Source organism: Talpa occidentalis, unplaced genomic scaffold, assembly GCF_014898055.3.
Source record: "Talpa occidentalis isolate TD23 unplaced genomic scaffold, MPIMG_talOcc4v2.1 talOcc4.8, whole genome shotgun sequence".
Taxonomy (NCBI): domain Eukaryota; kingdom Metazoa; phylum Chordata; class Mammalia; order Eulipotyphla; family Talpidae; genus Talpa; species Talpa occidentalis.
The window spans coordinates 11,774,986-11,792,985 of record NW_023605194.1 but is presented as its reverse complement, the minus strand read 5'-3'; the positions used below and the strand labels follow the sequence as shown (position 1 = coordinate 11,792,985).

Sequence of the window (18,000 nt, the reverse complement as noted above, 5' to 3'; positions counted from 1 at the left end):
CTCAAGCCTTAAATTCCTCAGGTCAAAGGTAGTATCCTTTTCTGGTAGATTTATATACTTGAACTTTAATTTTGAAAATATTTCTGTGCTTTGCTAATAACAATCCATGTTGAAAGTAACCAAGACTATGTAAGGAGATGAAATGGAAGCTGCCAGTAGTCTTTGCTTGCTAGGACTTATGCTGATCTCCTCTGAGATAGGGTTATCTCTGTTTTTGAGAAATATTTTGGGTTCTAATCTGAAAACTGCCCCCCAACACCAATATGCTGGTGTGATGGTGGAGATTCTTGATGTGCTGAGAAACAAGATGGCGCCTGACTTCTCATGGCCTTGTGCACATCTAGCTTCTGGATGCTCCTCCCACTCAGTTCTGTCCTCAGTATCTAGATCACACCTAAGGCAAGCTGGAAGGTCACAAGGGAACAGTGCTTTGTTCCCTTGGACACCTCCCCACACTGCATTCTTTCTTCCCACCTGGTGCTATGGGGTATGGTATCTTCAGTCACATAGATGCTCTGTGAGCATATTAGGGTGCACACCCGCCTCTGCTCTCTGCATTTGCTCAGAGCTGAGACCAGCAGAAATCAGAGTCTGAGAGGTTTCCCTTTGGCCACTGCTGCCCTCAGCACCAACTCTCTGTTTTGCTTTCCAATCTCCAGATGTCACACGATGACAAACCGACTGTGCTGGAAGAGGAGCTTGAGGGCCTACGCATTTAGCAGCTGATGATGACATTGATGCTAAGCCCAACCGGTCCTCACACAGCTCATCACTATTCAAGTAAGTTTCCTGCCATCCAGTGGGACCTAGGGCCACGCAGGCTGCCATGCCTCTGCAGTTTCCACCCACCCTCCCAGAGAGCAGCATTCAGGGAAGGAGGTTTATGCTGCAGAGGTCAGTTTGCAGAGTCCTGCTCTGGTGTGTGATAACTTTAGGGGCCTGGGGTGAGCTCAGTGTGGGGATCCCCAGCTATGAGGGTGTCCTACTAGGCACTTGTGCATCTGCTTGTCAGCTGCCCTAGGACTGAGGCGCAGTCCGTGTTAGATGCGGTGAGCAGGCAGCCTCGTGGGGAGTAGAGCATGGGTGCAGGGCCGAATCTGGGCACTGTGGAGTACAAGGTGTTAGGTGAGTCCTTCCCACCTGTGCGCTCAGAGGCACTCCATAGAAGTGGGGAGCAGCCTGTGTACTGAGCCCCACTTGTTCATTTCTTGAGTTCACTTGTGTTAATAATCATAATCTGTTCACTTAACAAACTCTTGTAAGGCCAGCACAGTGTTGCACTTAGTCCTCTTAATCCCAGGACATGGTTCAGTTACTTATCACTGTTTAGTCGGTAGGAAACTGAGGCACTCAGGGGTTTAATAACTTGCCTTTCTGATGACAGTGAATAAGTGGTAGAGTTGAAGTTACAGCCCAGACAGTTCCAGACTGCTCTCTAATGGCCCTGCTGTGTCCATTTCACTTAGAAGCAGGCCTACAGGGACGTGCAGGAGTCTCCTACCTCCCCTTACCCTTGATCACGGAGGGGTGGTGAGCAGTGGTTTCTCTCAAGAGGCAGGAGCTGTCCTGTGGATCAGAAGTATGTCCACTGGAGAGAGACAGTGAGGGGGATAAGGCTGAGGGATCTAACCCACACTGCAGAAGGCTACGGAGAGCGTCACAGTGCTGTGCTCTACCGCCTGTGCCACCAAGGAGGCCCACACTGGCTCACTTTCATTTGCACCTTTCCGTGCCTGTCGGTACTTTGCAGAGCAGATGGGATGATTATTACTGACACACTTTGGAAAGCACCGAACACTATAAACATACTAACAATGTTTGTTGTTGATGATTTAGGGAATCTCTGAAGTGGGTCGTCCACCATCTGTTTGTCACATTTGTCAGATTCAGGAGAAAGGCTTGTTTCCATCACCCCGGACTTGAGAGAGGCTCAGGGTGCACATCTCCTAGTTACGGTCTGTGCCAATAGTTCTCACATTTTCCCTCTACAAGGTAGCCCTTGTTCTCCTTGTTCTACATCTTGTTTTGTTCCATACCTAACACTACTCATTGGAAATCACCCCACATCAGCGCCTGGAGAGCTTCTGTTCTTTCACAAGATTGTGTGATTTGATTAAAAGACACCCCCCTCCTTTGGTCCCGCTAGGAAGTGGCCATGAACTGGACTTTGTACCTGACTTGTTGGTCACGGTGGGAGTAGGTCACTTTTTGGATAAGCTTGTGTCTGCCGGCCCAGTTTTTCACTGAGACATGCCATTAAGGTTTTAACTAGAAATGAGAGAGGTGGGAGCAAATTGGGAAAACTTGTCTGTCAGTCCACAAATGTTTCCAAAAACAGGTTTCTCCCGCTATCCGAAAGTAGAGCATTCCTATCGGGTGTGATTTGGTGGGTTATTTTTTGGTCAGAAAATCCTTAAAATATCTTCCATATAAATGAGTGGTAATAGCAGTCCCCTGCCCAAAAATAACCTGTCAAATCATATCAAATAAGAAAGCTCTGTTTTCCAATTCGTGGTGGGGAGGAACAGAGGAGGGAACCAACTTGTAGTATTTGGCGTGACATGCAAAAGAATAAACAACAATTGTCCTATGTTTCTGCAGAATCAGCAGCTAAGGGCTACTTTCAAATAGCTGCGGGGCCTCCCTGGTGGTGCAAGGGGTTAAGTGTCAGCGCTATGAAGTTATCTGCAACTACTGCAGCACAACTTCAATCCCTGGCCAGGGAGCTGACCCACTTGGCACAGCAGAACCTTCCTATCTTACCCGCTGTTCCCCTCAGCAGTGTATTTCAGTACCTCTGCCTGTTCTGCTCCCCCTCTCTCAGGTGAATCCTCTCACAAGCCTCTAGCCTGTACCCCAGCACTTGTATGCATAAATAAACCTTAAAAAAAATAAAAATAAAATAGTAGCTGCTCAGAGCAATCCTTCTTCTTAAGGTGAGTCTGTACTTAATCTCTGCAGCAACCTGGCAGTAAGAATTGGCAAAACGGAAGCAGTGGCACCGGCACACAGTAGCCACAAAGGGAGAGAGAATGGGGTAAGAGGGAGACCATTGCTGGGAGAAGGGGCCTCGAAGTTCCACAGCTATTAGGAGAGACTCTCGCCTCTCCCTTGCTCATTCTTGTAGAAGATGTGTCTGTGCAATAGATTTTACTCCACTTCACACACACACACACACACACACACACACACACACACACACACTGCTTTCTGCCTGATGCCTTCTCTACAGTCACTTCCTCCTTTTATTTGTCTCTCATGTCACATGCTTTAAGCTGATCTTCGGGTTTTTGCTTCCCCACAGTTAAAGCACAGATGGAGTTTCCCCAGGCCGGCCCCTCTTAGGAAGGTGAATTCAATGGGATTGAATTAATAATCTCTCTCTGACATGCATCTGTGACCTCAGAAGACCTGGGTGTAACAAAAAGCTGTTTTGGTTAGAAGGAAAATTAATATTGACAGACTCAAATCCAGAAAAAGAAAGCAAATATTTAGTTCATCTTGAGAAAGAAGAGCTCTATTTAGGGGCAGGACAGGTAAGGGAAACTGTACTTCGCTGAGATAAGAATCACATTTCATATTCAAAGTTAAACTACTTTTTATATCCACGAAAAATATATTCTTTCAAGTGTGTATTTATTTATTCCCCTGTTGCATTCCATTTTTTTAACCAGTAATTTTCTAAATTCTAACTTGATGGACACAGAATCCTTTTCTTTTTCATGCATCTTACATTGGAGCCTGTTTTTCTTATAAAAGATTCTTGCCAGTTTTGTTTTGCTTATCATTGAGGATGGGCTAATGCAGCCCGAAAATCATTGCAGCTTGGTTATTCAGATATTGTTGTATTGTCAGATTGAAAATAAGCCCATATTGCAGAAGATAGGAGACTTTTGTACCTTAAAGGACTTGAGTGCATAAATTGTAGCCTTCAGTATAGTCCTTGTGTGGCCTTGAATTAGCGAAAGAATGTCCAGAGCCAATGAGAAATGGCAAGTGAGATCCCCAGCACCAACAAATGTTACTTGTAGTTATTATTACCTATAGAATGGGTACGATTGCTCCGCTTCCCCCTACCTCAGAGGCTTCTATTGAAGGCCAGTGAGTGTGTTTTTCAAAAGCATGTAAAGACCCAAGACGATAAAGTGTACATTGTATAAAAATGATGTAAAAATATACAAAGAAAAGAAAAAAAATAAAAATAAAATAAAATCAATGGATGTTGAATTTAAAAAAAAAAGGCTGCAAAGCTATTTTGATGTGCACAGGGCACTCAGCAGGGATGTGGACAAGGTGGCAATAAGGAAATAAATCTTACTCCTTACGCCATGTCCTTAAGCAATACAGACACTCACTGACCTTTGTCTTCGCTGAGCTCTGAGGGAGACTTGGGAGTGGGGACACTCCATGGGAGAAGGCACCTGCTGCAGCCCAGTCTCCCATCTCCAGGCCTGGGCAGCATTTCCCTCAGGGAATGCACCTGCCACACACGGCAGTGGGCCTAGACACAGCTGAGGAATGTGGCAGCCTGCACTGTCATGTGTGACCAGGCAGAGGCTCCAGGACAGGAAACTGATGCCAGTGAAGGGCAGTGACCCCCAGCCCAGCCCACACGGGCAATGGGTGCAGACCCCTACCCCAAGTTCTCTTTTGAGCTGCCCCTCGGGGGGAAGGAATGTGAAGAAAAATCCTGACAGGAAACAAAGGCAGGGAGCGGTGTCCAGAAGGTATGAGAACAGATTCAGGGTGTTTGTCTTTTAAAAATAAAATGATATCAGGGAAGAAACTGAGCCTTGTAAACACGGGGAATCATGTCATAGCAAAGTTGAAAATTAACAATAAGGAAACTGAAGTTTCAACCTGTAGAGCTGATGTGTACTCTGGACCAAGGCAGGAGGGGGACAGCCACATCCTTTCAGAGATTGAGAGACTCTAGCAGATAAGACGTAACAAAAACTCAAGAGTAAAATGCCCTTGGACTCAAGTTTGCCAGCTACTGAGTTTAGTTTCAAAGTTTCATGCGCATTGTTACATGGAATTGCTTTACATGAATATTCAATAATTTAGCTATTCTTCTGTAAATGGACACTCAGATTATTTGCTGGCAGGGACTGTCATTAAGCATAATGGTCTCCACATGTGTGGGGTCTTTTGGTAAACAGTGTTGCTTTTTGGGGGTCCAAGTGGAGTCACTCTGTCTTAGGATACATTTAAGTCCAGTTTGGGAGATGCCAGTGTTTCTCACTGGGTGCACAAATAGGCTCCAGCAGTACGTGAGGACTCTGGGTCTGACCGTGATCGCCAGCCTCTGGTAGCCGCCGTGGTGGGTGTGTGCTGGGATTGAGTTGCGACTTAATCTCTGTGTCTCTAGCATTTAATGAAATTGCAAAGGAGAGCACATTCCATTTAAATATGGCAACTAAGCAGAGACATCTGATCCCCCCCCCCCATCTTTTTTCGAATATATTGCCACTCTCCTGGGCTCCCCTCTCATGCAAATAGTAAGATCAAGAGCCCAGTGCTGGCCTGACATCTTCTAAGTCCATACCTCCTTTTGTATTTCCCAGTAAGCAAAGGAAAAGTGACTCTAGGACATCTATCAAGAACCAAGACTTTGAGGCTTCATGCCAGTATAACATGGATTTTGAGAAGGGGGCACGTGCATCATCATAAACAACAAGAACTTTGACAGAAGCACAGGTAGGTGTGTGGCCTGCTCCCTGCCAGTTTGTTGAACTTGCATTAAGACTTGTATCAGGGGCCTCCCCTGATAGCGCAGCAGTTGAGCGCTGGGCTGCGAGGCTGCCCACAGCCTCTGCAGCACTGGTTTGTTCCCCGGCCGCCGGCGAGGGTCCCACAAAAAAAAAAAAAAAGACCTGTATCAGGGCCTCCTTGGTGGCGCCAGGGTTGAGACGCAACCTATGAAGCTGACCGCAGCCACTGCAGCACTAGTTCCATCCCTGGAAAGGGAGCTACCCACATGGTGCAACAGACCTCTCCTGACTTGCAGCTGCTCCCCTCAGCAGTGTATTTCAGTCAGTCTGCCTGTTCTGTTCCCCACTCTGGTGAATCCTCTCACTCCCCATACCTCTGGCCTGTACCCCAGGTCTTTTATGCATAAATAAATAATCTTTAAAAAAAAAGATTTGTATCAGACATTCATAGGAGAAGTGCTCTGTCCCTCTGCTGTGGCAGACACCCTTCCGAGGATGTTTTTCACTGAGTCCAGGAGAAGGCATGAGGGGATTTGGGAATGTTCAGTCTAAGAGGCCTCCATGTGTATTAGCTGCTGTGAAACAGGAACCAGAGGCCAAGACCAGAGGTGCTGTTTGGCCTGCACTGGAGCTGCAAGTGACCACGCTGAGGCTCACCCTTGAGAGGGGACTGAGATACCACTCCTTTGAGTTTGTTTTCAGTTGCTCACCGTGCACCCAGGAGCTCTTGGCCTGTGCACACCAGCTCCCAGCAGGCAGCAGGGGATACTCATGTTGACCTCTCATGTGATTCCCTCAGGCAGGGGCCCCCGAAATGGAACGGACAGAGATGCTGAGGCCCTTCTGAAGTGCTTCTGAAACCTGGGTTTTGACGTGACTGTCCATAATGACTGCTCCCGTGCCAAAATGGAAGCTGTGCTGAAGGAAGGTGAGTCTCCTCTTCCTCCACCCCCACCTGTCTCCCTGCCCCCTGCTCCTGAGAGGGATGGGCCAGGCTGATGCTGGCAGGACACCTCTGATGGCCCCAGGGATATTTCAGTGTGGGAAGCCTGTCTTCCTCCTGGCCACTCCATGTCTACCTCTGGGGCCAGCAGGTCTCCTTCAGGAAACTTAGCTTTCCCTAAATAGATGAAGGCAGCTTACATGACAGCAAAGGAAACAGGTTCTGTATCTACAGAATCTTCTCAGTTTGAAAAGACTCAATCATAGGGAAGTAACAAATCTGTATCTTCCCATTCAGAACAGTTTGGGTCAACTTCCCCTAGTGACCAAAAGGAAATAGTCATCCCTGTTGTGCCCAAGATCAGCAGACTCGGCGAGCATAGCCTCCAAGAATCCAAAGACAGCTGATGTAAATGCAAAAGGGAGTTTATTACGGGCTCGAGACCGGGCCCTCGACACACACCGATGCAACGGCAGAGGTCGAGAGCCCCGGACAGAGGAAGCAGGGGTATCTTATTGGGTCGCGAGTGACGCGAACTTTGCAAGAAGCTGGCAATTACTCATTGGCTACTACAAAGGCATTTTGGCGCGCGCGGTTAGTTTCAAACTGATTGGACGGTTAGAGATGCTGTCCCATTTATGGACAGGACTGCCCTCATTGGTGGCTGGGGTGGTCTGCTTTTTCGTCACCAAGTGGAGTGAGGTTGTGACTGCTGAAACTATCTCCGGAATGCGGCTGGACAAGGACTAACATAGCAAGGTGGAGGATATACAAAATGGCGAAACCTCGGCTAAGCTTGGTTCCACATTCCCCCTTTTTTTTTTTTTTTTTTTTTTTTGAAAAACGGCTAGTCAGTTAAGAAAACAACAGCTACCAAGCCTTTTATCCGTTAGTCAGTCTTAGAATTATGGTTAAGTTCAGCCACATAATGTGTTCACAGGTTTATAGGTACAGGAAAATTTAAAATTGCTATCCTTATACAAAACACTGACTTTTTCTGGGTCATCTCAGACCATGACCTCTGAAAATCAGACTCTAAACCATTTATTTAGTCAGCAAGAGGTATTATTTTCAGTAACAAATGAGAATTACTCTGCTCAAACAAGGGATTCCTCTCCAGTTAGCCAGTCACAGAGTTATTTATTTGGTCACTAAACATTAGCTATTGAATAAAACAGGTTGCTGCCCACCAGTCTTAATACTAACCCCTTTTCATTTCCTCCTTGCATAAATGAGTCTGCTGCTTCAATTAAAACACTCTCTGTTATCACTTGAAGGAAACCAAGGCCAACGTTAACACATTTCTTTAGTTGTTATTTCTGAAGCCTTCCTAAACTTTTCAGAGGTCCCCTCCTGCACTGTCCCTAACACTGCCTAATTACCCTAACTTGCCCTATGTTTTATTTTTCCCCTTCTGCGAATGGAGCCCCTAACTGCAGTTAGGAAAAGGGGCGTCGTTCTGATCAGTAACTGTTTTTTTGCTGAAAGTGGGCGATGAGGGTAAACAGTCAGGGCTCCACCGCAGGGCGATGATCTAAGGGACCTTGAAAGGACAGTGGAGGCTTCATAGTTCGATGGTCTCCAGGCGAGAAATGACCTCGATGAAGGCATTGATGATGTAAGGCCGGTACCAATCAAAATCTGCAACGAACAGTTTCTTTGAACCGATGCTCAACATCAATGCACAACGAGACCTGGCCAACCATGATTATGCAAACAAAAATTTTTTACAATTATATTTTTATGTTTTATAAAACAGTTTTAAAGAAATACTTTCATAAACATTTTGGTGCAACTTTGTCAATGACAAAGAAACACAAAGTTATTCTTTAAACAAGTAGCCTCGTAGCGAGCAAGGTAGCAGTGCTGTAAAGTGTCTTGGCTCAGTCTGGCCATCTTTATTAGTGAGGGGGACAATTGACCAGTAGGTCAATCCAAAGAATTGGAGTAAGGCAGAGCAAGTGGCCCCTTATTTACCAATAAGATGATCTTTTTGTCTGCCGCTTTTAGGGTCACCCGAGGCTTATCCATATAAACAGTAAACAGGGGAGCTTATCTCACCTCTGGGCTTCTTCAGAGAAGGTCTTCTCCTGCACTGGATTCTTCATCAGAGGCAGCTGACCGTCAAGCCTGTCCTCCCATCCTGGCCTGTGGTTTGGGCTGGCCCCCTCCCTCTCTGGAGAGTGGGACAGTCCCCTTTTCAGAGCCTTGTATGATGGCACTGAAGGCATGGCCCTGGGGACAGCTTTTTGCAGCTGAGGTATCCTGGTTGCTGGCAGTGGATGCAAGCTGGCAGCCCATTGAGAGGTTGAGGTCCCGAATGCCCTAGGGCGCATGGGGCCTTGGGTGAGTCTGAGGTGGCAGAATACTGTGATGGCAACTGCCATCTACTGGGCCCTTTGTAAACCTGAAAGTTCAGTAAATGGTTAGCAAATTTTTATTATTAAACTTAGCAAAACCTTAGTTTAGTTTTAGTTTTTTCTTAGAACTGGAATTTTAAGTCAACTTCAGAGTTGTCACTGTAACAATTTTATATACCAAGTTTTTTTTCTTAGGCAAGCACTAGATATGTTACAGGGCAGGGAGAGGGGCAGCCCAGACCCCCAAACCTGCCTGTTTTAAATAGGTTCTGCCATCAGCTGCATCAACACAAAACATACAAGACTTTAATGGGAAGGAACTTTAATACAATTAGGAGACAATACAGGAAAGGCAAAGAATCTAGTTTCTAAATTAAGTACCCAAAGTGGGTAAAACTCTGTCCCCTCGTGGGTAAAACTCTGTCCAAATGGGATTGGCCCAAGCCAGGCCCAAAAGCCTGCCACAAGTTTAAGGCCTCTTCCAGTGAGGACCCACAGGAAAGGGTTAGAAACAACCAGACAAGCTCGGAAGGAAAAGAGCAAAATTAAAATCAAGATAAAAGTTGCCATTGTCTCCTCCCCACGGGTCTCACCCACATCTGTGTTACCTAGTCCACAACCAAAAGGCAAGCGCAGTTTTTTTCATGTGTCTCTAGGCTCCATGGGCCTCCTCCAGGTCTCCTTTTGGATTTTTTTTTTTTTTTTGCTTTTTTTTCCCTTTTTTGGGTGGGGCAGGGAACCTGGAATTTCCCCCTTTCCTGGGGACCACCCTGTTACAGATAGATTGACAAAAGCAAGAAAGAAAAGGAAAAAAAATAGACACCTAATACTATATACATTTTTTTCAGTAACTTGTCCATATGGCTTTAGATGTTACCTTGAATTTTGCAAGGAAGTCTAGTCCTTTACTGGAGAATATATTGTTTTTTTCCGAGGGGAAAAGACAAGTAGATCAGTCTTCCTGGAACAAGATCTTATCAAGAGAAGTTTAGATAAAAGCCTAGAAGTAAGTTTGTTAGCATAGGCCAGGTTAATTATTATTTTTTTTTGTACAGCACAAGTAAACATATTTAAACAAAGCAAAGTACCAATTTTTTTTTTTTTAATACTTAAACCTTAAGGCATGTATGCTTTAAACTATTAAATTTTGAATTAGCTTTTGTTTACTACAATTTTAGATCGCAATTTTAAAATTTAGGATTTTTTTTTTTTTTTATAGGCGCCGTTTATCATTAATTCTCCGGAGGCAAAAAGCAAGAATAAAGAACTCCAGTTTTTTTTTTTGTTTTTTTTTTAAGGTGGACAAAGGGACAGACTAATTTCCCCACAGCTGGAAGGCAGCAGAGATATACCAGTGATCTCAACACTGGAGAAAATGTCCAGGCAGCTGCTTGTTGAGATCAGAGGCAGCGTTTCTTACCAGCCAGCTGTGGTGACTTTTTAGTCCCCAGTATTTAACTTTTTGCCTTGACTGTGTCCAAAGACAGTGGAGTAGGCATTGCCCTACCCATGGTTACGAACACACAAACGCAACAAAGACAACAAACACCAGGAACAAAACAAAATTAGTTTTTTTGTTTTTTTTTTTTTGAACTTTCCCAAAAGGGGAACCTGCCCCAGTGCTGCCCCACAAGGGGTACGGATAACCAATCAGAGGTCCCTGGGTAGAGACAAACACCAAAATTTTAAGAATAACAAACACACTAAACGAACCAAAAAACAAATTTTTCAAACGGGCCCCATACAAATGCTACCCCAGTGCTGCCCCACAGGGGATAGCCATTCAGGTGATCCGGGACGTCTCCCCTGGTCCACGCCAAGACGCCTACCAGCGCGTCCACTTAAGCGTCTGGCTACCAAAATTACAGGTTTGCAAACAATTCCACAGGTACTGAGCACAAAAAATACAAATACAGGTACTCAATACTACAGGTCTGCAGACTAAAACCTCACCACTCACCTGCGCGCGTTAATGGCTCCCTTCAGCTGTTTGGTGGTTGGGGTCTGTGCTAGCCGATCCCGGACGAGCCCCCAAATGTTGTGCCCAAGATCAGCAGACTCGGCGAGCATAGCCTCCAAGAATCCAAAGACAGCTGATGTAAATGCAAAAGGGAGTTTATTACGGGCTCGAGACCGGGCCCTCGACACACACCGATGCAACGGCAGAGGTCGAGAGCCCCGAACAGAGGAAGCAGGGGTATCTTATTGGGTCGCGAGTGACGCGAACTTTGCAAGAAGCTGGCAATTACTCATTGGCTACTACAAAGGCATTTTGGCGCGCGCGGTTAGTTTCAAACTGATTGGACGGTTAGAGATGCTGTCCCATTTATGGACAGGACTGCCCTCATTGGTGGCTGGGTGGTCTGCTTTTTCGTCACCAAGTGGAGTGAGGGTTGTGACTGCTGAAACTATCTCCGGAATGCTGCTGGACAAGGACTAACATAGCAAGGTGGAGGATATACAAAATGGCGAAACCTCGGCTAAGCTTGGTTCCACAATCCCCATAGAGCAGCACCACCTTCTATTTTTGACACAGCACATTCACAAAACCATTTCATTAGACCTTGAACACAAGCACTGCAGGATAGCATCATGTCTGTTTTATAAACCCAGGACGGAGCTTTTGAGAGGATAAGGAAAATACCAAAGGCATGGTTAGCAAGGACAAAACCAAAATTCAAGCCATGGTCTCCTGATTCCAGAAGAATCGTATTTTCTATTACACCACACTACCTAGTGGACACCATCTAGGGTATTCTGGCTTTTACGGTGAGCATTTGAAAGTAATACCCTACTAACTCATCAGACAAGACCCACAGTCAAATCATAGATGCTCTTCAATAAACTGCTAGAAAAGGAATGTGACCCTCTCTCCGAATAGCCTTTCTCATTATTTAAATACCAGGCAGGCATTTTGGCCCTTTTGTTCCTCCTCTGTTTTTCAATAAGTCCATGGCTGCTGCTAATATCCCCTGGATGTGGACAGAGGATTAGGCAAGTAAGGCCTTTTCCCAGTGGGGGATAAATTGAGGTTCACACCTGAAGCTTGACCCACAAAGAATCCTTTTATCCTGGAGGCTGGAATCAGGTTACAGAAAAGCAAACTGAAGTTCCAAGAATTCAAACAGCTTTCCTAGAGTCCTACAACTAAAGCACCAGGGATGGCTTTCCAAAATAGTAAGTCCAGGGCACCAAAGTTCCTGCACTTTGTTGTTCTTGGAATCCACACTAGCTAAGCAACTTGTGCCACCAGGCATACACAGAATTCAATGAAAGATAATCACATTTAACCCATTTTTAAATTTTTCATTAAATAGTTGTTTGAGTTGCTTGTCTTCCCCTCCCCCTCACTTACCCCTGACCTGTTCTCCCACCATCCTTCTAACCTCAGAAACCTGTCACTTTGGTTATCAGTCCATCTCATTCATCCATTCTCTTGTCTTTTCCAAATTTCTTCAAACATGAACCTTGAGACCTGACCCTCTGTTCCCTGAGGGGCCACCTGATGGAGCAGACTGGGAGCCAGGGATCCAGCTTTGGGTCCCTCCAAGCTCTGACACTGGCTACTCAGGCAGGTCGGCTTCAGGTGGGTCCTGCTACCTGCCCCTTCCATGTCCTGGGGTTGGGGTGAGGAGTAGTGAGCAAGCAGGGCTTGAGAAGTGCAGCAGGCAGATGGAAGGACTTGCCCCAGCAGGAGACTGTTCTTATGAAAAGTGAGTCATCAAGTCCATGCCAGAGCATGTCACCAGCACCAAATTCTCTTGTTGTCCTATAACAATAGTCAGTGGCTGTTTTTCATGACTGTCCATGCAAACAGTTCCAGTGAAGGCAAAACTCACACTCTCTAGCTCTGTCATAATTTGTCTGATCTGAACATAAACTATGCGGTAAAAGAATTCCAGCATCTTGGACTTCTGTTGGCAGAACCAACCCAGAATCCTTGTACAGGTAGATGCAAGGGTGCCACAGTGACTGGAATGGGAGGGGCCACACCGGGCTCACCTGGCTCCAAGGCTCCCACGTGCCCTTTGGGCAAAGTTAAGGGACTCTCCAAGATTCTGTTATCAGTGATACAAAGATAAACGAGGCCTTCTTTAAGGGGCTCTTGCAGGGATTTAATAAGAGAACTCACGCAAAGTGTCCAGATCTCTGTCTGCACATAGTAGGTGCTCACAGACTTCTATGTGTTACTTCACGCCATCATTGATCAAGAGAAGAAGAAGGGAGGGTTATACCCGTGAGCAGCTTGCCGGCTAGTTAGAAAGAATCCCAGACCTTAGATGAGTTTGAACTGAACCGACCATGAAGCCCTTCATGGTTCCTCTCCTCAGGATCCAAAGCAACGGCCAGTCTGGCATTGGCTGGAATTTTTGTAAAACTCTTTCCTTTATAATTTTATGTTTTACCTTTTAAATGGCAGTCACATCACAGAACGCCAGGTGTACCACCTTACCTTCACGCGCACAGCTTCACGACATTAAGCACATTCGGGCTGTGTGTGGCCGTTTCCCCATCTTCCCACTCCAGAGCTTTCTTCATCTTACAGAACTGAAACTCTGTCCCTTTTAAACTCGAGCTCCCCAGTTCCCCTTCCCCACCCCTGGCCGCCTCCACTCTCCTGTCTGCCCCTGTGACCTTGACCGTGAAAGGCTGCCTCAGAGACTGGGGACATAAAGAGTTTATCCTTTAGTGACTGGCTTCTTTCATTCAGCACAAAATTCTGTTTTCTTTATCAATACTTGTGTGATGCGTGCCGGGCCTCTGTGCAAATAGTATCCCATTTCATAGGTACTGGGTTCCTAGGCCAGTCCATACAGCAGAGCAAGACACACAGGCCTCAGTCACCCTGTGTCACACCTGCCAGACAGCAGAGCCAAGCTCAGAGCGTGCCAGGGTGTTGGCTCCCAGCATCTGAACCCATCCCGCACCTCCACACGAATTCTAGAACTCTCCCTTTCTAACTTCTTCCCACGGGTCTGCCTTCTCTCCAGAGGGGTGCTCCTCCAACCCCCTCCCATCCCCTCCCAGAGTCAGTGTCAGCTTCCAGACCGGCAGGGGATATTACAGCTGAGCTCCCGCAGGGCATAGATTTTAGCTTTTCAATGTCCACATCTCTGGCTTGCAGTTTCTGAACAGGACCACAAAAATTCAGCCTGCTTCGCCTGCATCTTACTGAGCCATGGAAAAGAAGAAGGTTTAATTTATGGAACTGATGGCTTGACATCAATAAAGGAGTTGGCAGCCCATTTTAGAGGAGATAGATGCAAAACCCTTGTAGAGAAACCGAAGCTCTTCTTCATTCAGGTAATCCAGCCAATAGAATTTTCAAAGCCAAAACAATTGCTAGTGGGAGGGGAGTGCAAGTGACTTGACTTGGATTGTAGCCTTTTTACAAATCCATGTGCTATTTCAGTTGGGTTTGTAGTTCTGGGCTTTGGGGACTCTCTAAATGCTTGACATCTGCATTTGCACCGTATCACAGATTATGGGGGTTATAAGAAATTGCAAGTCTATTCTCTTCACGTAGTAAATTGACACAAGATTCACTCACTTATTTATTCATCAAATTCTCCCTGAGCTGCTAGAACATGCCAGGCACCGTTTGGGGGGCTCTCTGCTCACATGTGTGTGAGCAGCACACACATTCTGTCCCCAGCTCCATGGCGTGACCTCTGCTTTGACACTTAGGCTTGCCAGGAGACAGAGCTGGACAACAGCATCCAGGCTGATTCGGGGTTTGTCAATGAAACGGATGCTCAGCAGCACTACAAGGTCCCAGTTGAAGCCGACTTTCTCTTCGCCTATTCCACCGCTCCAGGTATCAGCCCTGCTGTCTGCTCTGCTCTGTGTCTCACAGTTCCACCGCCCACACGCAGGCTGGGGACTGTCTTAACAACCCCAAGTAGAAACTTAAACCACAAGTCCATTAGCTCGCCCTCCTGGAGGTCAGATTTCCAAATGGGTTGCCAGGCTCCCTTCTTCAGAGGATGTGGGGAAGTCCACTTCCTTGGCTTCAGCACTGTGTTTGACCCCTCTGCCTTCCTGGGCTGGTGGCCGCCTCCCTCCATTTAAAGTCAGCAGCTTCACATCTCTGACCCCTTCCATGGGCACAGAGCTCCCAACCACAGCTGGAAAAGACTCTCTTCTTTTTAGGACTCCTGGGATTACTGTGGGTCGGCTGGGTAATCCAGAACAACCCCCATCTCCTTCCCATTGCCTGGGGCACATCTACAAAGTCCCTTTTGCCTAATGGGGGAACATGATCACAGGTGCAGGGTCAGGGCCTGGACTTCTCTGGGCCATCAGGGCGCCTGATGCGGAGCGTGTCTGCTTTCCTCCCTGAGAAAGCTGGATTCTCTCACTGTTAATATTATTGGAAATCATACAGACAAATCTTTCTATAACCTTTTGCAATGTATAGTGTTTTTATGCCTTTTACCACATCTCATCCTTGTAATAATTGATGGTCGGGAAAGGTGTTTTTACTGTCCTAATTTTACAGAAGGGAAAAAAAAATTGAGCCCAAGTGATGTGTCAGGGTCAGGCAGAGATTTGGGGTCACAGTGGAGTTATGGCTCAGCTCTGGATTCCTGTAAACTGCCCCCACCACCATGCTAGGCACGAGCAGGCCTGCTCCTTCTTAACTAAGCTCCATGTTGCCTGAGTAAGTTTAATGAAAATCCCTCCTGTGTTTTGCACAAATCCCATCACCGAATTCTAATCCTCCCAGCTGCAGCAGCTGCTTGTCAAATGCTGGACACAGAGGAATTGGTTATAATAGAAAGTTGCAGTATATTTGGAAAACCAAGTCTGGCTAGATCTACAGATGTATTTTCTGAGAATGTTGACTTCACAAGTTTTAAGGATCATAAAATAATGCTGTCATCCTGCTCTTGAGAGGGAGATGGTGTGAAGAGGGCAGGTGTCTGGGTAAATAAATAGACCCTGTGTTTACAGATGCATGGCATAGATCAAACCTGGGCCAGTAGAGTTATGGGAGCTCTGAGCAGGCTCTGTCGGAACTGTAGAAAAGAAGGGTGAACTCTAGGAGGCTGTGGGAGAGGGTTTCCTAAAACGTGAGCTGCTGTAACCGAGTCTTAGAACCCACACAGCAGGAGCCAGAAAGAGGGCTCGTAGGATAGATCGATCGATAGCCCCGTGCTCTGGTGACACCACAAGACTAGATCACAGTGTGTGGTTCGCTCAGCTGCTCTAACAAAGCTCACAGACCAGGGGGCAGACGTTTGTAGCTCACAGTTCCGGAAGCTGCGAATCCAAGGACACTAATGCTCTTGGGTCAGATCCTTATCGCCTCCTTTAACATTAATTGCCTGCATGCAAGCCCTGTCTGCAAATACAGTCAAATATCTGAATTTGGGGACTCAGTTCATAGCCTAGAAGTCATGGTGTGGATCAAACCTGGGCCAGTAGTCAGGGCTCTCGTGCTGGGCTAAGCAGTCCAAATTTCTCCCTGATAAAAGGATGCAAGGAAACTGTTTTAGGGAGGAGAGTCTCAGGGTGAGGTTTGCATTCTGGAATGGCTTCCTTAAAGACCCTGACGGGTAGGGGTTAGAGGAAGTGAAGCTGGGGCAGTGACAAATGGACTTGATACACAGGTTTACCCTCGCCAGAAGCAGAGACAGAGGGTTAATGTAATGGGGTAACATAGGTGAACCCCTCACATACACTCACACATGAAAAGCTTTGTCCACAAAGTTCAAATCCTCACACTGGTGGTTCCCATATCATGTGCTGCAAGAAAGAATTCTGAGTGCCCTCAACCCCTTTACACAAATGGGTTATTTATGTTTATTCAGTAACGGAAGGATATGAATGATAATGCTGATGAGCCAGTTCTCACCAAGCGATGTGAATGATTGGCTGGAAGAGGAAGAATCACAGCTCTTCATGTGAAACAAACACAGCTTTTGTTTCACTCTGCCCTTTTAAATTGGAGGAACTGGGGTGGTGGGATCTTCCTTTGTCCCTGGATTAAGACACCTGCAGGTGCGTGACTTTGCTGCTCAAGCGGAGAAGCCGGGCATTATTGTCACCTTTTGAAGTCACAAACAGTTGCAGTGTCTACCCCGGATGTGCAGGCTAAGAGGATAACAAAAACCCAAACCTGACTTGGCTCCACACTCCCAATTCCAAGGTGCTCAGGGGGCCTTGTGCCTGCAGCTTTCTCACTTTCCCCCAACTTCCCAGATCCCTTTTAGATTCCCTCAGGGTCAAAGATGACAGGGAGGCAGGGCTGGAGGAGACAAGTTATGCGTAAGACCCAGGTCCTGAAGTGACCCTGCTTCTTATGCTCTGGCCCCGTCAGCTGACTAAAGCTGCAGCATTTCCTCTTGGGCACATCCTTGGTGCTTGGATTTGCATCTCCCTGCCTGGTTGTGCATTGTGATTCCTTCCTCAACCTCTGGGCTTCCTCCTGGGTACTTGCGTAACCTCTTTCTGCTGATGTCTCCTTAACCCTTCAGTAAATCCTATTGGACAGGACCACACCAAGAGCTGAGACAGTGGAGCCAGCGACCTCTCCCAGAGACCACGTGTGCTCTAGGAGAAAAATGCCCCTTCCCATCCATTGCTGGTGCCCGCAGGGCAATCCTACTAAGGCAGCAGGGCACTCAGCCACCTCTGGCTGCTACATTTCAGCAGCAGCAGCCAGGCTCAAGTTCTGTGTCCCCCCCCCCAGCAGGGACACATCCTGGAATTCTCAGAGGTCACTGCCAAATTCCATCTGGAGGCCCGGAGAGAAAGCAGCAGCACGCATTGCAAAGAGTGGTGGGAGTTCCAGGAGATGGATGGTTCTCCATCACTTCCTTTGGGATACTCCCTGCCCACCCTTGTCTCCCACTCACTCATTGTCTGATGTGCCTCCTGTGAGCGCCTCCATCAGGTGGAGGCATGTGCCCCAGTGGGGGCTGTCAGCAGATTTCCACCCACAACAGCAAGCACTTGTTAATGTCTCCACACACCC

The 18,000-nt window shown here is 46.8% G+C and overlaps 1 pseudogene; it reads left to right on the top strand.

Annotated features, from left to right (window-relative positions):
• LOC119234171 (caspase-7-like) overlaps positions 1 to 18,000 on the top strand; it is a 19,055-nt pseudogene that overhangs the window by 375 nt on the left and 680 nt on the right.